An 18,691-nucleotide genomic window follows, 5' to 3' on the forward strand; every position below is an offset into this window, starting at 1 on the left:
GAATATTGTACTGAAAATGAATAAAGATGAATAACTGCTAAAGAAGAACAAATTGAATAAACCTAACAAATCATGGGCACCAAGAAAATGATCGTCGATCACAAATATTATATATATAAGTAAATGTAAATATAAAGGAATAATAAAAATAAATGATATACAAAATAAGTAAATATTTATTAAAAATAACTACTAGATTTTTGACAATCTCTGAGTTAAACCCAATTGAATTATTAAGTGACTCTAAAATTACAAAGTTAAGTTAACGCTAAACATGATATACAATATAACAACATTCCTGTTATATGTATGTACAAAACTTAAATACCTCTTACATATACATAAGGTACAACTCACATGAGACTTCTACCAAATGGTTATAGTACGCTTGCTACGTACCACTAAATTGAAACCGACAAAGATGAAAATAATACAAATAAATAGGCACAAGCCTGACTAAGAGAAAATACAATAATGAATTAATCAAAGTTAAAGAATGAAAGCTAAAGAAATGAAGTTAGATAAATATACAACGACTTAAAAGGACCGAATAAATGAAGTAAAGCGAATAGACAATAAAATATTTGGGAAACAAGCAAGTAATATTACACAATAAATATCAAACCAATAATAAAATATAAAACCTAATTTTCTAGGCTTATTCCTGTGCACAAGAACTTACCGTAAATACAACAGTCTGGGAACTAAATACACTAATATTCAAATATTTTATAATAAAAACCAAAGGTAAGCTAAATCTGAAAAAAAATTAATAAACATAGTACATTAAACCAAAAGTCCGAAATATAAAACACAAAAGTTACTCAAATCACCAAACTAATTGTTGTAAAGGTGCCAAATCATGCCTCCTGTAGGCCCAGGTGTCCAGACGAAAATTGAGCTGGAACACTCTAATAGCTTGCTCCCAACGACATACTCCCAGATTGACTTGGCTGTGGCTGTCTCAGGGCTTCTCAAGATGTTTAAAGGGTTATGACTTCGTTTATTTCTTCCAAATGGCTAAAAACAGATCCCTAGTTTTATTTCCCATATAAACATGTGAGCAAAAAGTAGAGAGAAGAAGAAATAAATCAGAAACTTTTTTTAGAAGAAATAATACTGAAAAGTGACCATTAACTGAGACAAAAACTAATCTCATTTAACCTTGAACATGTGAGTGTGAAGATATTAACAGATATAATGACTTTGAAATTGAAATTTGAAAATAGAATATGATTTATCTGAGAGAATATGATATTTGTAAAAATATATTGAATTTATAAAAATATTGGATGTTGAATCAGTTTAAAACCTACAGCGAAGTAATGATAATTATTTTCAATATTAATTTGAGGACTTCAAAAATATTTGGTTATGTAAAACCAAAAACACATTAATATACCTATAATTTCCCTTGAATGAATATTAAATAAAATCGAAATAATCTACATACTTCACTTATGGGTTCACTAAGGAAATTTAACAATGAAACTAATATTTCTAATATTCCATAACAAAAAAGCGTCCCAAGGCTAACAAAAAATTATTATAAAAAAGAACCCTCACCGGATGATTCCTATTCAAGCTCCAAGAGGAGTTGTGTCACACACATGTCTCCCTACTCTAGACAACCGTTGGTGGTAACTTTTCACTTTTTAATTAAACTTAGTTGAATAAAAATAATTTAGATGGAAATCAATCCGCCATTTTTGTCTAACCTATTAGACAGCCAGCAGTCAAGTGCCGATTATTCCTCTCTCCTTCAAAGAGGAGAACGTCAAATTACCACGGAACACGAATTAAACGTCAAGGAACGATTCAACAAGTATGTTCCGTAAACGCCGAAGTGTGACATCACGTAAGTAGTCCTTTACGATAAAATTAGAGAATTTGAAAGAAATCAACAGAAAATAAATTATACAATAATTAAAGAGTTCAAAAATGATTCCGTAACGTATCGAACCGTTACAGCCTTATGTCGGAAACGAAGCGCTTGCGGACATATGACTATAAAACAAATTGTCATTATTTTCTCATGTAAAATTACCCCTTTAAGTTTGTCGCACTTATTTAGAAACACCCTGTACTGATGACGGAAATGGCTAGTTGTTAAAGTACCTAACGTTTTTATTATCCAACATAAGCGAATGAATAAAAAAACAGAATGTTAAGAAAACCTTAGGCTATAGTTGGGTTTTAATTTCAGTATTTTATAAATGCTAAAATATTCCACAGGGTGCTGCGAACTTTGAGAAAAAAACACAGTTTGATTCGTACACCTGGTATACAATGACAGTTTACCTGTTTAGCAACAATATTATTACAGCGTTATTGTTAACGAATAAGAATATAACATGGTAAAAAAATCACTAAAATCGGACAACAGGTTTAGGAAATTCGAGACATCAAAAATGATCAAATTTTTAAGTGGATCGATTTTTTTGCACCTTTTAGTGTATATTTTCCATTTTTTCTTGTATTCTATTACATTTTTTCTTCTTTTGACCAACCCAACAACTCCGCGCAACATTCTGCCACTACCTATTTACGTAATAATAACCCACCTTTGCCCTTTCCGTATTTTTTAGGTCAATCTACTGGCCTATATCGGACGCTGTTGCCACTTCCCCCGATAATAGAAAATGTATCGCCCCGCGACGACGGAGGCTCGCGGAGTCACAGAAGTGCCTTACTCTATCATGTAGTTGATTTTTTTTCTTATTTTTTTCGAAAAATGAGCGCCTACAAAGTGATCGCTAGGTGCTGCTTCACCGCCGTGCTGGTTATCATCCTCGGTTACTTGGTTTTGTTGTTGTTGAAGAGGAAGTTTAAATTCAATGGTTGGTTTGATGTAATCGGAGAATAACTTATGTTGAGATCGAGTTTTAGGTGAGTAGAGTATAATGTATAATATTTGCGATTTGAAATCTAGATGGGAAAACAAATGTGGACGAGTGTCGATTTTCAACCGGTCTTTTGACCGCAAAGTAACACAGGCATCAGGTTTTTGCAATAGACCAGGCAATAGCGATAAAATCGTGGGGTCCCTGTTTGGTTGCCCGTGCATAGATTTTAACGAGGAAAATAAATATGTATTTTAAAAGCCGATCCCAACGAAATATTTTCAAATGACATAATTTTAAAAAGACCTTACATGGGCACCCTAGACCTCAACATAAAGTTTTAATTTTCCGCTGGAGAAATTAGTCTTTTTGACTAAAATGCAGTTGAACAGAGGGGCCCCTGAGGCCTGAGCTAAGCTGGGGCCCTCGAGACCTTATCATTAAAATTTAAATTACTTAGGAAATTAGTTATTTCGGCGTAATAAAACCGTTTATTTTCTTCTTTCATTGCTTGTATTTGACTTGTTTGTCTCTATAAAGTCTTTCTGTTCATAATTTATTCTCTTCTTGTTGTGATTTCGTGAAAGGCAAATTGCCTTTTACATTGTTCAGCTACAGTGTAGGTTTGTAATCGCTTTATACTGCCTATGGATTGCACTGCCAGTCATGGAATGCATTAAAATGCGTTTTCAAGGGGTTAAATATCAAACATTTTCCGGCACCCCTTCCTCTGGGGGGTAAACCATCCAGACTCCAATCCAATTTTCCGTTATCCTCCAATGTATTACTTTGTTCTTCATTAATGTCGTTTGGCGAGCTGCTTCAATTCTGCATTTGGTCTCTTTACTTGGGCCTACTTGGTCTGTAGTGTAGCTTCCCAGATATTTAAAGTGATAGCTAGGTGCTGCTTCACACCACCATGCTGGTTATCATCCTCGGTTACTTGGTTTTGTTATTGTTGAAGAGGAAGTTTAAATTCAGTGGGTGGTTTGATGTAATCGGAGAATAACTTACATCGAGATCGAGTTTTAGGTGAGTAGAGTATAATGTAAAATATTTGCGATTTGAAATCTAGATGGGAAAACAAATGTGGACGAGTGTCGATTTTCAACCGGACTTTTGACCGCAAAGTAACACAGGCATCAGGTTTTTGCAATAGACCAGGCAATAGGGATAAAATCGTGTTTGTTAACTTTGTTACCTTTCTACTATGTAAGGTTTAATTTTTTACTTCTTAACAAATGTCTTCCATTCTTCCGTTTTCGTGTCAACATCTTTGCGTCTGTCCATGTCAGTCCCCTTCTCTCCCGTATTGTTCCGATTACTTTCCTATCTTCTGAGATGTCTTAATTTTTTCATATTATATTATTCATTCTTTTTAATAATATTTTTATTCTATCCACTCCCGGTGCTTTTCCATACTGTTTTTATTGCCTTTTTTAGTTCTTCCCCGTTTATTGGATTTTCCGTTATCCTCCAATGTATTATTTTGTTCTTTATTAATGTCATTTGGCGAGCTGCTTCAATTCTGCATTTGGCCTCTTTACCTAGTTGGCCTAGTTGGTCTGTCGTGTAGCATCCCAGATATTTAAAGTGATTGCTAGGTGCTGCTTCACCGCCGTGCTGGTTATCATCCTCGGTTACTTGGTTTTGTTGTTGTTGAAGAGGAAGTTTAAATTCAATGGTTGGTTTGATGTAATCGGAGAATAACTTATGTTGAGATCGAGTTTTAGGTGAGTAGAGTATAATATTTGCAATTTGAAATCTAGATGGGAAAACAAATGTGGACGAGTGTCGATTTTCAACCGGTCTTTTGACCGCAAAGTAACACAGGCATCAGGTTTTTGCAATAGACCAGGCAATAGGGAAAACATCGTGTTTGTTACCTTTGTTAACTTTCTACCATGTAAGGTTTAATTTACTTCTTAACAAATGTCTTCCATTCTTCCGTTTTCGTGTCAATATATTTGTGTCTTGGAAAAAACTGTAAGACTTGTACACACTTCTACGTAGGTCAAAACGGCAAACAAGTGTATGTTCTCAAAAAAAATTTGATATTGTGTAAAAAACGTTTTATTATCAGCTAAGTACTTTCAACACATAACGTGCCATCATCAGAACTTCGTCCTCTTATAAAACCTTCATAGAAGAGTAATTGCTAAACTATTTTGCTAAATTGCTAAATTTATTGTGTCGTTTAGCAATTGCTCTTCTATGAAGGTTTTATAAGAGGACGAAGCTGTGATGATGGCACGTTATGTGTTGAAAGTACTTAGCTGATAATAAAACATTTTTTACACACTATCAATTTTTTTTGAGAACATAACTTGTTTGCCATTTTGACATATTTGTGTCTGTCCATCTCACTCCCCTTCTCTCCCGTATTGTTCCGATTACTTTCCTATCTTCTGAGATGTCTTAATTTTTTCATATTATATTATTCATTCTTTTTAGTAATATTTTTATTCTATCCACTACAGGTCCTTTTCCATACTGTTTTTATTGCCTTTTTTAGTTCTTCCCCGTTTATTGTATTTTCCGTTATCCTCCAATGTATTATTTTGTTCTTTATTAATGTCATTTGGCGAACTGCTTCAATTCTGCATTTGGCCTCTTTACTTTAGCCTAGTTGGTCTGTAGTGTAGCATCCCAGATATTTAAAGTGATTGCTAGGTGCTGCTTCACCGCCGTGCTGGTTATCATCCTCGGTTACTTGGTTTTGTTGTTGTTGAAGAGGAAGTTTAAATTCAATGGTTGGTTTTCAACGTTTTCCAAGTAGTGCTGTAATTTTGAAGGTTGTTGAAAATTACAGCATTAGAACGTTTATTAAACCGTTGCGTTGTGTGAATTGATCACACTTGTATTGCAGACTTGCACTATTACGTCGGCCGATTCCGTATGAGCGAAAATAATGCTCCACGAGAAACACTTTCTCCTCTGTATTTAACACCATTTTTAATAATTAGGCCTTAATAAGTAATTATTTAAAGATTACTCGACAGGTCTATACTAGTTAATTTGAATGTGACAGCGCGCACAAAAATACATCTGTGTTTCAGTTTCAGTACTGTTTAGTTTGGGCAACACTGTATTTGCTAAATTTGAAGTAAAACGCGCCACAAAAGAGCCTCAAAATGCAAATTGTATCAAAGTTACTCTTTTGTGGCGCGTTTTATTTCGACATCGCACACATCTTATGGAAAATATAATGTCACTCAAATTCAATAAAATTTATACGATTAGATTCGTTTTAATATAACGATCAATTCTTATCATTGCGCCAACTCTTAATTATGATTAATTACGGCGCAAATTGCAATTAAAGTTTATCGAAATCACATTTTTGGAGTCCATAAAATGTTAGTTTACAATCATTATTGCTCTGAGTGCTATTCATAACAGCTTAAATCCCGCTGGGCCTAAGCGGATTAGTGAAACTAATCCGCTGATTTATGGAGTACCGAAAATCTGGGTATTTTAAAATATTTTTTCTCTCTCTAACTTATGTACCTACATTTATATCAATTTCTGCTATTATTTTTGAAAATAGAGAGTTGGCGCAATGATAAGATTTGATCGTTAATTTAAAACGAATCTATTGGTATAAATTTTATTGAATTTGAGTGACATTATATTTTCCATAAGATGTGTGCGATGTCCTTTAGCAAATATTATGGAAAAATCTTTCTAAATAAAACTAGAATTTTATTTTCCATCAAAATGAAAATACATTTTCGCGCCACGTAATATTCATATCAGCTCTTTTGTAGCTGGAATATTCTACGCGCCACTCATTTTTACGGCGTCTGGCGGTTTTTTTTTCTTGTAATAAGTTCAAAAACAGTCTCCATCACACATAAACATTTTTTTTAATAGTAAATGTTATCGACTGGTCTATAACACCTTTAACCTATCTTCCCCTTCTATTTAGCCGGGTATTGATTTTCATCCCCTATCCCAACAGCTGTTTCAATCTAATTTGCTTGAGCACTGCAGTGACCATGTGATTTTCCCCTATCTCTCTATCTCAGTAGAATAGTTATAGATGTAACAAAAAAATGCTAGTTTTTATCCGTTTTTAAAATAGATGTGATAATATGGAAAGACGAAGGAAGAAAACGAGAAAGACTGATGTGGCCTTTGACGCGTGCGTATATTTCAATGATGATTTTCTACTGTTTAATTCCGATGTAGGCAAGTAAATATTTATTTCTACGACCCCTTTTGATATGTCTATTTTGGGATTTGATATATTTAGGGCAGACTAAAGAGGGGTGTACCCGGTAGGAGTAATACCCGCAGTCTTTTGCTTAATCGTTATTAAAAGTCACAAACTTCTTGCTTCCTTGCTTAGGTTTTAACCTTCCGATGACCAACCTTTTTTTGTTACACGGATGACCAATGGGGGTAAAAAATGACCCCAATTAAAAAATGACAATTGACAAAAAAATTAAGTTGTTTTAAGAAATAAAATAATGTATTCGTAATTTTAATATTAGTATTGTATCAATAAATAATAAGTAAACATTAGTAAAACATATTTTAATCACAACTGAAGCAAAAGAGGAATTATCATTCTGAACATAGAACTAAAGAAATCTTAAAATATACACTAATTTATAGTCTAAGAACTAGTGAACCCTCCGACTAACGGTCGTCCTGTAAGGCTAGAAATTTGTCTAGTGAAAATTCATAGCACACCAAGACTAAAAACCATGACCTGGCAGGAATCAGCCGTGCACGTGTATCTACCAGGTGAATCGAAAAGTGCAAATTTAGGGGCTAAAATAAACTTTCTCCTGTAAAGTTTAAATTTAAGTATGTATTTGAGTAAGTCATTTAGAAGAAATGTGTTCAATAACAGGCGATTCTGAAGAGCATTGACCAACCTTTTTTTGTTACACGGATGACCAATGGGGGTAAAAAATGACTACAATTAAAAGATGACAATTGACAAAAAAATGAAGTTGTTTTAAGAAATAAAATAATGTATTCGTAATTTTAATATTAGTATTGTATCAATAAATAATAAATAAACATTAGTAAAACATATTTTAATCACAACTGAAGCAAAACAGGAATCATCATTCTGAACATAGAACTAAAGAAATCTTTTTTTTTTCTTCCTTATTGGCTTTGGATTACTTGATCCATTTAGCCACGATAGTTAATAAATTACTGTTTGCTACAATATTCCAAATATAATACATTGCATTACATAATACATTAGGTACATGTGCGCACATATAATACTTATGCACGCACATACATACATACATACATATGTAGAAGTGTAAACATTTAATTGACCAGTAGGTATACTCCTCATTCATGGCCCTAACCAACTTAAATTAATTTACAAATAATTAAATCGACAAAAAAAAACTACATGCTAATACTAAATACTAATACTAAATGCTAATAAATATATGTTTTTTTTACACAGCGATAAGGCTTCAACCCGGATCAACCCCGCGGAGGTTTACACCCTCTTTGTGTTTTTAATTTTTTTTTCTCTTTTTTATTTTTTTTTTTATAATTTATTATACTTTTTTTTTTATTTATTTATTTTTTTTTTATAATAAGATTTAATTTTTTTTATACATTTTTTTTGTATACATATTTTTTGGAATAATTTTTTTTTTTTTTTTTTTAATTTTTTCAATATAAACTTTTATACAATTCTATTCTTATTACCTCCCTGCAAAATCTACTTAATGAACTTTCACAGGGAGACAATATTACATAATAAGGATAAACATAAAAAAACAATAATTATTGCTAAACACATTCAACCGGACTCATTCAGTGCAAGTTAAATTTTCCTCTTAGTCCTTTTTAAAAACTCCCAGATGATTTGTTTAATTTTAGAATTTCTACGAGACAAATATAAAAGAGAAGCATTATTTTGTGGGAAAGGTATTTCTTCTTGAACCAGATTGTTCATCAAAAACTTAATTGCAACATCATTATGTTTGCATCCAAACAACCAATGATTAATATCGTCAACATATCCATTGCAATCGCAAAGATCTGATTCGGATAGGTTAAATCTATAGAGGTATGACTTGACAGTGGCATGATTAAAGAGACATCTAATAAACATGGCATATATATTTCTATTGGGATAACTTCTGATAGCAAAAGGCTCAGTAGGTAAACTAGGATGAATTTTGGTGTAGAGATTGTTGCTTCGATTGCAGAAAGCGTGCCACTCAATATCCCAATTTTGTTTCAAACTTTTCTTGCGAGTAGCTGTTAGATCGCTTCTATCTAGCCAAGTTATTTCCGATCCTTTTAAGATTGCCTCTTTAGCAAAAAAAATCTGCTTTTATGTTACCGGAAATACCAATATGTCCTTTTACCCAGACGAAAGTTACAGAAGTCTGTTTTTCCAGTAGCTTTAGTTGGTTTTCTAAAATTTTGACGACAAGGCTATTTTTATATAAATGTTTACGTGTGTTTTCTAGAGCTAATAACGAAGATCTTGAATCTGACATAATTACAACTTGCTTGTTAGAAATTTTTTTGTTGACAGCCCATTCTAGAGCTTGATAAATCGCGAACATTTCTGCAGAGTATATGGAACATTGTTTATCTAACTTGAACATCAAGGATTCTTGGTGATCCGGAATATATACAGCACATCCAACTCCCAATCTTGATTTTGAACCATCCGTGAAAATCCTGCATGGATTATCAAGCTTGGCTATATGTTGCTGAAAGTCAACTGGATTCTCACTGTCAAAATTTGGGAACCAAACATTAACATTGGCATAAGATATATTAAAACTCGATTTAAAGAAAGTTAATTCACCTGGACTGTTTAGGTGCTGAGAAACGTTCGAGTATGCTACTGCTAAAATAGGAGAATTCCTGTTGTGCCACCATTTGTCGACAAGATTAGAAACAGAGATGTCACATATTTTTTGTAGTAGTTCAGTTTGGTTGTAAGATTGGCATTTAAGAATAAATTTTTCAGCCAAAAATAGTCGTCTTAAATGTAAAGGAGGTTCCATGGATTCAGCTAAAAGATTCTCTATAGGCGTAGACTTGAGCGCACCTAGAACTAACCGCAGAGCTTTATATTGAATGCGATCTAGTTTTTTAAGGCGACTGTTTGTGGCAGATCCATATAGAATGCTTCCATAGTCGAGAATGGATCTGGTATATGCACGATAAAACATTAAATTAATTTTAGGGTCAGCACCCCATCGATAGCGATTAACTACTTTAAGAATATTTAAACTTTTCTTACATTTTATTAAGCACTTATTAATGTGTTCATCCCATGTTAACTTGGTGTCCAATGTAATACCAAGATAAGTGTAGTGCTTATGAACGGGTATACTTAGGTTGTTAATCATGATGCTGGTCATAACTGGTAAGCGATGTCGCGTAAAAAACACCACCGCTGATTTATTTGCAGTAAGGTCAAATCCTTGTTTAAAAAAATACTCTCTTGCATCACCCAGTACCATCTTAGTTGAATTAATACTTTGTTGGTACAACTTATTCACATTGTAAAAGCAGAAATCATCTGCATATTGTAATATACTGCATCTAATTCCTATACTGTGGAGATCTAGAGTGTATAGATTAAACAACAAGGGACTGAGGACTGATCCTTGTGGTAAACCTTGATGCACTACTCTTGGGCCAATCAATCTATCATTACATCTAATAAATACCTGTCTATTAAGGAATAGGTTTACTAATACATAAGCACACAAAGGTGGAATACCTATGTGCTTCAGTTTTTCGAAAAATAGATTTAAATTGACGTTGTCATAAGCCCCAGAAATATCAAGAAAAATGGCAGATAGATAATTATTATTTGAATATGATAATTGAATATCAGTTGTTAATTGAGAAACACAATCAATAGTTCCCTTGTTCCTACGAAAGCCATACTGAGACACTGGAAATATATTTTTGTTCTCACACCACCATTCTAATCTGCTTTTCATAACTCGTTCAAATGTTTTAAGCAAACAGGACATGAGAGAGATAGGCCTTAAGTCGGTACGCTGGTTTAGTTTGGGTATAGGAATAACCAGGCATTGTTTGAGGGCGTCACAATGATCTCCTTTAAGTAGAATATTGTTGTATATTTTGCACAAATAATATATAGCAATTGCAGGTAGGTTTAATAGCATACTATAGTTAATGCCGTCAATACCAGGGGCTGTATTTTTAGAACTCTTGATATTTGCTTAGAAATATGCATTAATTTATAGAAATCTTAAAATATGCATTAATTTATAGTCTAAGAGCTTGTGAACCCTCCGACTAACGGTCGTCCTGTAAGGCTAGAAATTTTTCTAGTGATAATTCATAGCACACCAAGGCTAAAAACCATGACCTGGCAGGCATCAGCCCTGCACGTATACCTACCAGGTGAATCGAAAAGTGCAAATTTAGGGGCTAAAATAAACTTTCTCCTGTAAAGTTTAAATTTAAGTATGTGTTTGAGTAAGTCATTTAGAAGAAATGTGTTCAATAACAGGCGATTCTGAAGAGCATAAGGCCTTGCCAGGCGAAGGGAAAGATTAGGGGTTTTTCCTAAAATTATCTTTTTTGCATCGAACAAAGTTTTTTTTAGGTTTTTTGAATCATTTCAAACAGAAAAGGTCTTTAGTGACTTTTCTCTTAGGTTAATAGTTTTTGTTATATAAGGCATTAAAAATTTTGAAAATTGCGAAATCGGCCATTTTTAACCCTAAATCGGACATTTAACTAAAAATTTCTATGTTGCCAAGGTAGGTAGATATTCTTTAAACATTGATTGATGAAATCCCGAAGAGTTTTTTGCAATACAATAACGAAAACCCCTTTGTTTTTTAATTGCTAATCAAGCGGGCGCGACACTGTAGTATAAATGAGGACGTTTGAGTTTGCATAAATTCATTATCTCGAGAATGGGCAAATTTGAAGAGAAATCCTCAGACAGGTCGATTTTTATTTTTCAATTAGGACTTTTTAGCATATATATAATACTAGTGACGTCATCCATCTGGGCGTGATGACGTAATCGACGATTTTTTTAAATGAGGGTAGGGGTTGTGTGATTGCTCATTTGAAAGGTTATTTAATTCTCTATTCAGTACAGTTCTTATTTTGTCTAAATTAATTTAAAAAAAAATTTGTACACCCTGTATACAGTGCTAGTCAAAAGTCCGTACCCCCCCTCGTATCTTTTGAACAGTTATACCTATAATAGTGAAATTTGGAGGAAGGAAATAAACGGACGTAAGCTTCTTAACTAGTTATGACAGGTGACGTAATAGTGACAGATGACGTTACAGAGCCACTGTGACCGATAATTTTAAATAGGACCTTATGGTAAGTGATACCTCGTTTGAAAGGTATTTAGAATACCTATTCATTCATACTAATTTTTTTGAGTTTAGGTTAATTTTGATTTTGGTGAATAAATTAAATAAATATAATATTGTAGTTTCGAATTTAATTAATAAAAATTCAAATGTCCGCCTATGGATTTTTTGTCAAAAAAGTTGACGTTTTTTAATTCTCTAGTAGTTTTTACGTCAACGTTAACCTGTTTGACAAGTAATCATAGGCGGAATTTTGAATTTTTATTAATTAAATGCGAAACTACAATTTTATATTTATTTCATTTGTTCATCAAAATTAGCTTAAACTCAAACAAAATTAGTATGATTGAATAGGTATTTTCAATACCTTTCACACGAGGTATCACTTGCCATAAGGTCCCATTTAAAATTATCGGTCACAGTGGCTCTGTAACGTCATCTGTCACTATTACGTCACCTGTCATGACTAGTTAAGAAGCTTACGTCCGTTTATTTTCTTCCTCCAAATTTCACTATTATAGGTATAATCGTTCAAAAGATACGAGGGGGGTACGGACTTTTGACTAGCACTGTATATAGTTATGTTAATGTTTATATTACTGAATAGAAAATTAAATAACCTTTCAAATGAGCTATCACAAAACCCCTACTCTCATTTAAAAAAATCATCGATTACGTCATCATGCCCAGACGGATGACGTCACTAGTATTATATATATGCCAAAAAGTCCTAATTTAAGAATAAAAATCGACCTGTCTGAGGATTTCTCTTTAAATTTACCCTTTCTCGAGATAATGAATTTATGCAAACTCAAACGTCCTCACTTATACTACAGTGTCGCGCCCGCTTAATTAGCAATTAAAAAACAAAGGAGTTTTCGATATTGTATTGCAAAAAACTCTTCGGGATTTCATCAATCAATGTTTAAAGAATATCTACCTACCTTGGCAACATTGAAATTTTTAGTTAAATGTCCCATTTAGGGTTAAAAATGGCCGGTTTGGCAATTTTCAAAATTTTTAATCGCTTATATAACAAAAACTATTAACCTAAGAGAAAAATCACTAAAGACCTTTTCTGTTTGGAATGATTCAAAAAACCTAAAAAAACGTTGTTCGATGCAAAAAAAATAATTTTAGGAAAAACCAATAATCTTTTTTCTCGCCTGGCAAGGTCTTATGCTCTTCAGAATCGCCTGTTATTGTACACATTTCTTCTATATGACTTACTTAAACACATACTTAAATTTAAACTTTACAGGAGAAACTTTATTTTACCCCCTAAATTTGCACTTTTCGATTCACCTAGTAGATACACGTGCACGGCTGATGCCTGCCACGTCATGGTTTTAAGCCTTGGCACAGTATAAAGAGGGAACCTCTATATACTGTGGCCTTGGTGTGCTATGAATTATCACTAGACAAATTTCTAGTCTTACAGGACGACCGTTAGTCGGAGGGTTCACTAGGTCTTAGACTATTACGTCGCCACTCGCCACAGGTTTAACAAACAACTTTTTTTCAATATTGAAATGTTTCTTACAAACAGTTCCACATAATAGACGGTATTTACTTAATATAAAATTGGAACATGGAAGACCAAGGGAGTTCACCTTTGACCCCAAATTCAGAAAAAAATATAGGGAATTTTTTTTATTACAAAATATGAGGATATCTAGAATGATATTAAGAGGATCGGTACGTATTTTCGGCTGCAATGCTATTCAAATGGGGATTCATTTTTTTCGAATCCTGAGAAAACTAATCCGTATTTTTGAAAAATTTAAACGCAGAATGAAAGATCACGTTATTAGCGAGGGCCGAAAGTCCCTGAGAACTTCTATAATGTTTATTTTAATAAGTTACAGGGGTGAAAAACTAAGAGAAAATTTAGTGTGATTTTTAATTCCAAATATATCATTCAAAATAAACTTTTTATTTATTCTAAGGGACTTTCGGCCCTCGGTAATAATTTAGTCTTTCATTCTGCGTTTATTATTATTATTATTTTAAAGCTCGTCTCGAAAGCTAAATTATGAAGATTATTTATCTCCAGTTAACTGTCATTTAAGTAATATTCGTGCGACAGACTTCCTTACTAAAATAGACCACCTTCAGTGTGTACAAAAAAACTGGGGGAGTTATCAGAAATTATATACGGATGGTTCAAAAATGGAAGGAAAAGTTGGATATGCTATATATTACCCACAAAAAAGTATAAAAATAAACAACAGATTACCTGATAAAATGACAATTTTCACAGCTGAACTCATTGCAATCAAAGAAGCATACAAAATATGTATTAATCAAAAAGAACTCAATTATGTTATATTTACAGACTGCCAAAGCATTGTAAAGACACTGAAATATAATGTACATAATTTTGCAGAAAATTATATCATCAGTGACATCATAGCAATGAACAGTGAAGCTTTGAAATCGGGCAAAAATATAATATTGTGTTGGATAAAAGCACACATTGGTATAAAAAACAACGAAATAGTAGATGATCTGGCTAAAAAAGCAACAACGAAGGAATCCACTCTGCATACTTATCAACTTCCTATGGGAGACATAATTTCTATTATGAGATCTATCAAACGGACGAAATGGCAGGAACAATACAATAATTCAGACAAAGGAAATTATTACAAAAAAATCCAGCCTACACTTCCCATCAAGACATGGTTTAATCAAGTTTCCAACAAAGGCTTTATCAAAACTATTTGTCGAATAAGAAGTAATCACTGTCTGACTCCAGTCTACAAAAGAGAAATAGGAATTGTAGATAATGATGAATGTTTATGTGGAGAGCTAGCTGATCTACAACATATGCTATTAGAATGTCCTTTACATTTTATTGAAATATCAAACTTTTTTGCCAATCTAGTTCAAGTTAATGTACAATTTCCTTTTAATCTTATATACCTTTTACAATCAAACAATCTAGATGTTTATAAAATTTTGTACAACCATGTTAATTGTTTAAAATTAAAGCTCTGAGAAAAAAAGAAAAAAAAATAAAAAAAAAAAAAAGAAAAAAAAATAATTAAATAAAATAAAATGATACTAAGATCTAAACCTCCGCGAGGTTGAATCGGGTTTAGGTCTTAGCGCGATAAAAAAATATACAAAAAAAAAAAACTAAAAAAAAAAATAAAAAATGTAATAAAAAAAATGTTAAAAAATATAATAAAAAAAATAATAAAAAAACAGAGTAAAAAAAACAGTAGTACTAATAGTTTTAAATTTAGATACTAAGCATATATTTTGTAAAAGAGAGAATTCAAAACACATTGACTGGCCAGTTGGTTGCTTAAACCAGTGCCAATAAAACATAAACACACACACACATTCTGCGTTTAAATTTTTCAAAAATATTTATTGGTTTTTTCAGGATTCGAAAAAAAATAAACACAATGCCGTGGTAATATTTTCCAAATCTATCTTTGTCTTACAACGCACTCAGCCGAATATAATATTGTCAGCATATATTGTCAGTCAGACACTGACAATCAGTGACAATTTTAAATATTTGACATTGCATCGGGAATATGTTGAGTTATTGATTAAATATTATTGAAATATAGTGTATTTGATAAATAATTGATTTAAGATGTGAACTTAATAAAAAGTTATTTATTGTGTATTATTTGTGGAAGATCCAAGCAGAGAATACATCAAGATAATATATTCTGTGATCCAAGTATTTTGTTGTTAAAGATGTTCAAAATTGTAAGCGTTCCATAACAATATATTATTAAAAAATCACTTTAACACTTTTCTCCTTTTCTCGATTGAGTATTAGTCTTTGTTGTACAAATAAATTATTACAATCACTGAATACATAGTTAGTGAAAAAATTATCACATTTATTAACTGAATTAATAATTTCCAATTATAAAAATAACAGTTATCCAAGAACATTCAAAACCCATCTCTTTAAATTAATGATGACATTTTCAAGTAGAATGACATTCTAGTAATGTTTACATATCCATACCAGTGTGAATTTTACTACACGTAATTTGCCGTGTAAAGACAGAAAAAGTAGGAATACACGTAAAATATTTGCGAATTATGTACCCATAGCCTTAAAGTTAAATAAAAAAATAATGAGTTAAAAATTGAAAATATTTCTAAATTTATTAAATAAAAAGATAATTTGGGGTCAAAATTTACCCCCCTTTATCATCCGAAGGTTAAATGGCACACAGCATTCATGTTCATCTACTTACATTAGGAAAGAATTCACACTTTCCTTGTCATTTTTTATATATTTCTACCACGTGTCTGCATTACTTTTTCTAATTGCTCGTTCAAGCATTTCAGAACATCTTCCGTTCTACTAGGTCTTCTTCTTCTAGTGGCGCTACAACCCTTTGTGAGCCTTGGCCTGCTTAACAATGTTCTTCCATTCTGCCCTGTCGGATACTTTCCTTCGCCACTGCCGGTAGGGCCGTAAGTACGATGTTGGGGCCCCGGGGCAAACGTAATCTGGGGGCCTCTACCGAGGGGTCTGGGGGTTCACCCCCAGCGGAAGGGTGGAACCGGAAAAATGTTTGATATTTAACCTCTTGAGAACGCATTTTAATGACATGACTGAAGTTTCTTGTACCTACATATTGCTATTTTAGTTGACCAACACAAAAATTTTTGAAATCACCTTATTTTAAGCTAAATAATTTTGCAAGTATGTAGGGGAGAGTTGGATAAAACGGGATAGTCGGATAAAACGGGATACCTAGCCTAGAGACCCAACTAGTGCTGCTATCAATCGGACAACGACGAAAACTTGTTCTCAGTCGTCATTTTAACATTCTCAGTTCGTTTTACCTCGATGCCATTATTTGATGAAAAGTTGTTGTGTTTAGAATTGTTTGACTCTATTTTTTTGGTACTTTGTACTTTTAAGTGCGTTGTTTTCTACATTATATTGCCTACATATCTAAACATATAATTCCTGTGACTATTACATTTAATTAAGCACCCATTAACGAATATTCTCATGTGTAGTCTATCTAATTTTACTTTCACGTTTAGGCAGGAGCCATTTTTGTTTTGAAAAATGTCTGAGTTGGACAAAACGGGACACTTATAAGTTGGATAAAATGGGATACAGTTTTTTATGTCCCGTTTTATCCACCTATTTATTTGTTGGCCTATTAATTTTTTAAATAGCGGTAAAGCGTGTTCTCATACTGCAGAAAAGAACAACATTATTTTTATGTGACTTTTGTTCTAATATACGTACCTAATCCTAAATAAAAGGTCTTATTTCCCATTTTGCAATAAAACATAAAAAAGGTCTATTTTTAAGTTTCTGACTACTGATGATGTTGTTTTTTCAAAGGTAAATTTTGCTTTGCAGTCTTATATCTACTTAAATATACTTTTTAGATAATTTTATGCAAAAAATTAAATACTGTGAACCTATCCCGTTTTATCCAACCGTGGTATGCTAAAACGGGATGTGCAGGACTTTAATAAATATTTTTTTACTATTTTCCAGTCATTAAAAATAGCTAAAAAATATGTGTTTTGTGTGCTTCAATAAATGTTATACCTATAAAAAATAATAATATGATAATTTCTTTGACACTTTTTCAGTAATAAAAATAAACAAGAATGGTATCCCGTTTTGTCCAACTCTCCCCTAGCATCAATATAACATCTTTTCAAAAACAACAAAATGAACAGATGGTAAAACAAAATGAGATAATATAATGAAACAGTAAGAAGAAAATTTCTTGAAACTTCAAAACCGAATGGAAAATATGAAGATATGAAGGTTTATTTAGAGAAAATACCGGAAGAGGTAAACCAGATTTCTGAGGAGATATAGAGAATTGAATAGGTGGAAGAAAAAAAATTGAGAATGCATTAAAATTCGATAAGGAAAAAGTGGAAGAAAAATTGAAGGAGATAGGAAAATGTCAAAAAGGAGGAGACCATCGACAAGTTATTTTTATACAGCTCCAATGAGAGCAGAATCCAATTTGGCGGGGATATTAGAAAACGACATCCGGTACCTTCAGCAGTGACACCCTCGAAGGCAATACGCGCCTTCGAGAATGTTACTGCTGTTAGATTTATTATGCTGTGGTACTGATGGGACTGATCCTAATGTGCTCATTCCATCTTACCCTTTCCTTTCTTTTCAATAAATGTGGTTCCTTTAACGTACCAAGATTTGGTCTGTGGTAAATTGGTTAAGACAAAGTAGCTGGAACCGGGGGCCCCGATTCCGGTTGCATTTTAGTTTTTATGTCGCCAAAATAACTAATTTCCTCAGTAACAATTTATATCTTTACGAAAGGTCTCGAAGGCCCTAGCCTAGCCCGACCCACTCTTCCAATGGCATTTTAGGTTTTATTACGCCGAAATAACTAACTTCCTAAGTAGTAATTTAAATTTATTTTCCTCATTAAACTCTATGAATGGCCAACCAAAAGGGGCCCCTGCGGGGTCCTCCTTGGCCGGAAACCCCGAGGCACTGCCCCGGTTGCC

General features: G+C 32.8%; 1 protein-coding gene across 3 annotated transcripts in view; it reads left to right on the forward strand.

Annotated features, from left to right (window-relative positions):
• The window catches only part of LOC114327796 (leucine-rich repeat serine/threonine-protein kinase 1), a 123,450-nt gene that overhangs the window by 22,706 nt on the left and 82,053 nt on the right, over positions 1-18,691 (forward strand). The window contains exon 1 of one of the 3 annotated variants that reach the window (XM_050659614.1): positions 2,622-2,889. The exons of 1 other annotated variant lie outside the window; for it this stretch is intronic. The gene's annotated coding sequence lies outside the window, so the exon portion shown is untranslated. Of the gene's footprint in view, positions 1-2,621; positions 2,890-4,426; positions 4,577-18,691 lie in introns of those variants that run through there. One more of the 3 variants, XM_050659615.1, reaches the window with a different exon arrangement.

Source organism: Diabrotica virgifera, chromosome 8, assembly GCF_917563875.1.
Source record: "Diabrotica virgifera virgifera chromosome 8, PGI_DIABVI_V3a".
In the NCBI taxonomy this organism is placed as follows: Eukaryota; Metazoa; Arthropoda; class Insecta; order Coleoptera; family Chrysomelidae; genus Diabrotica; species Diabrotica virgifera.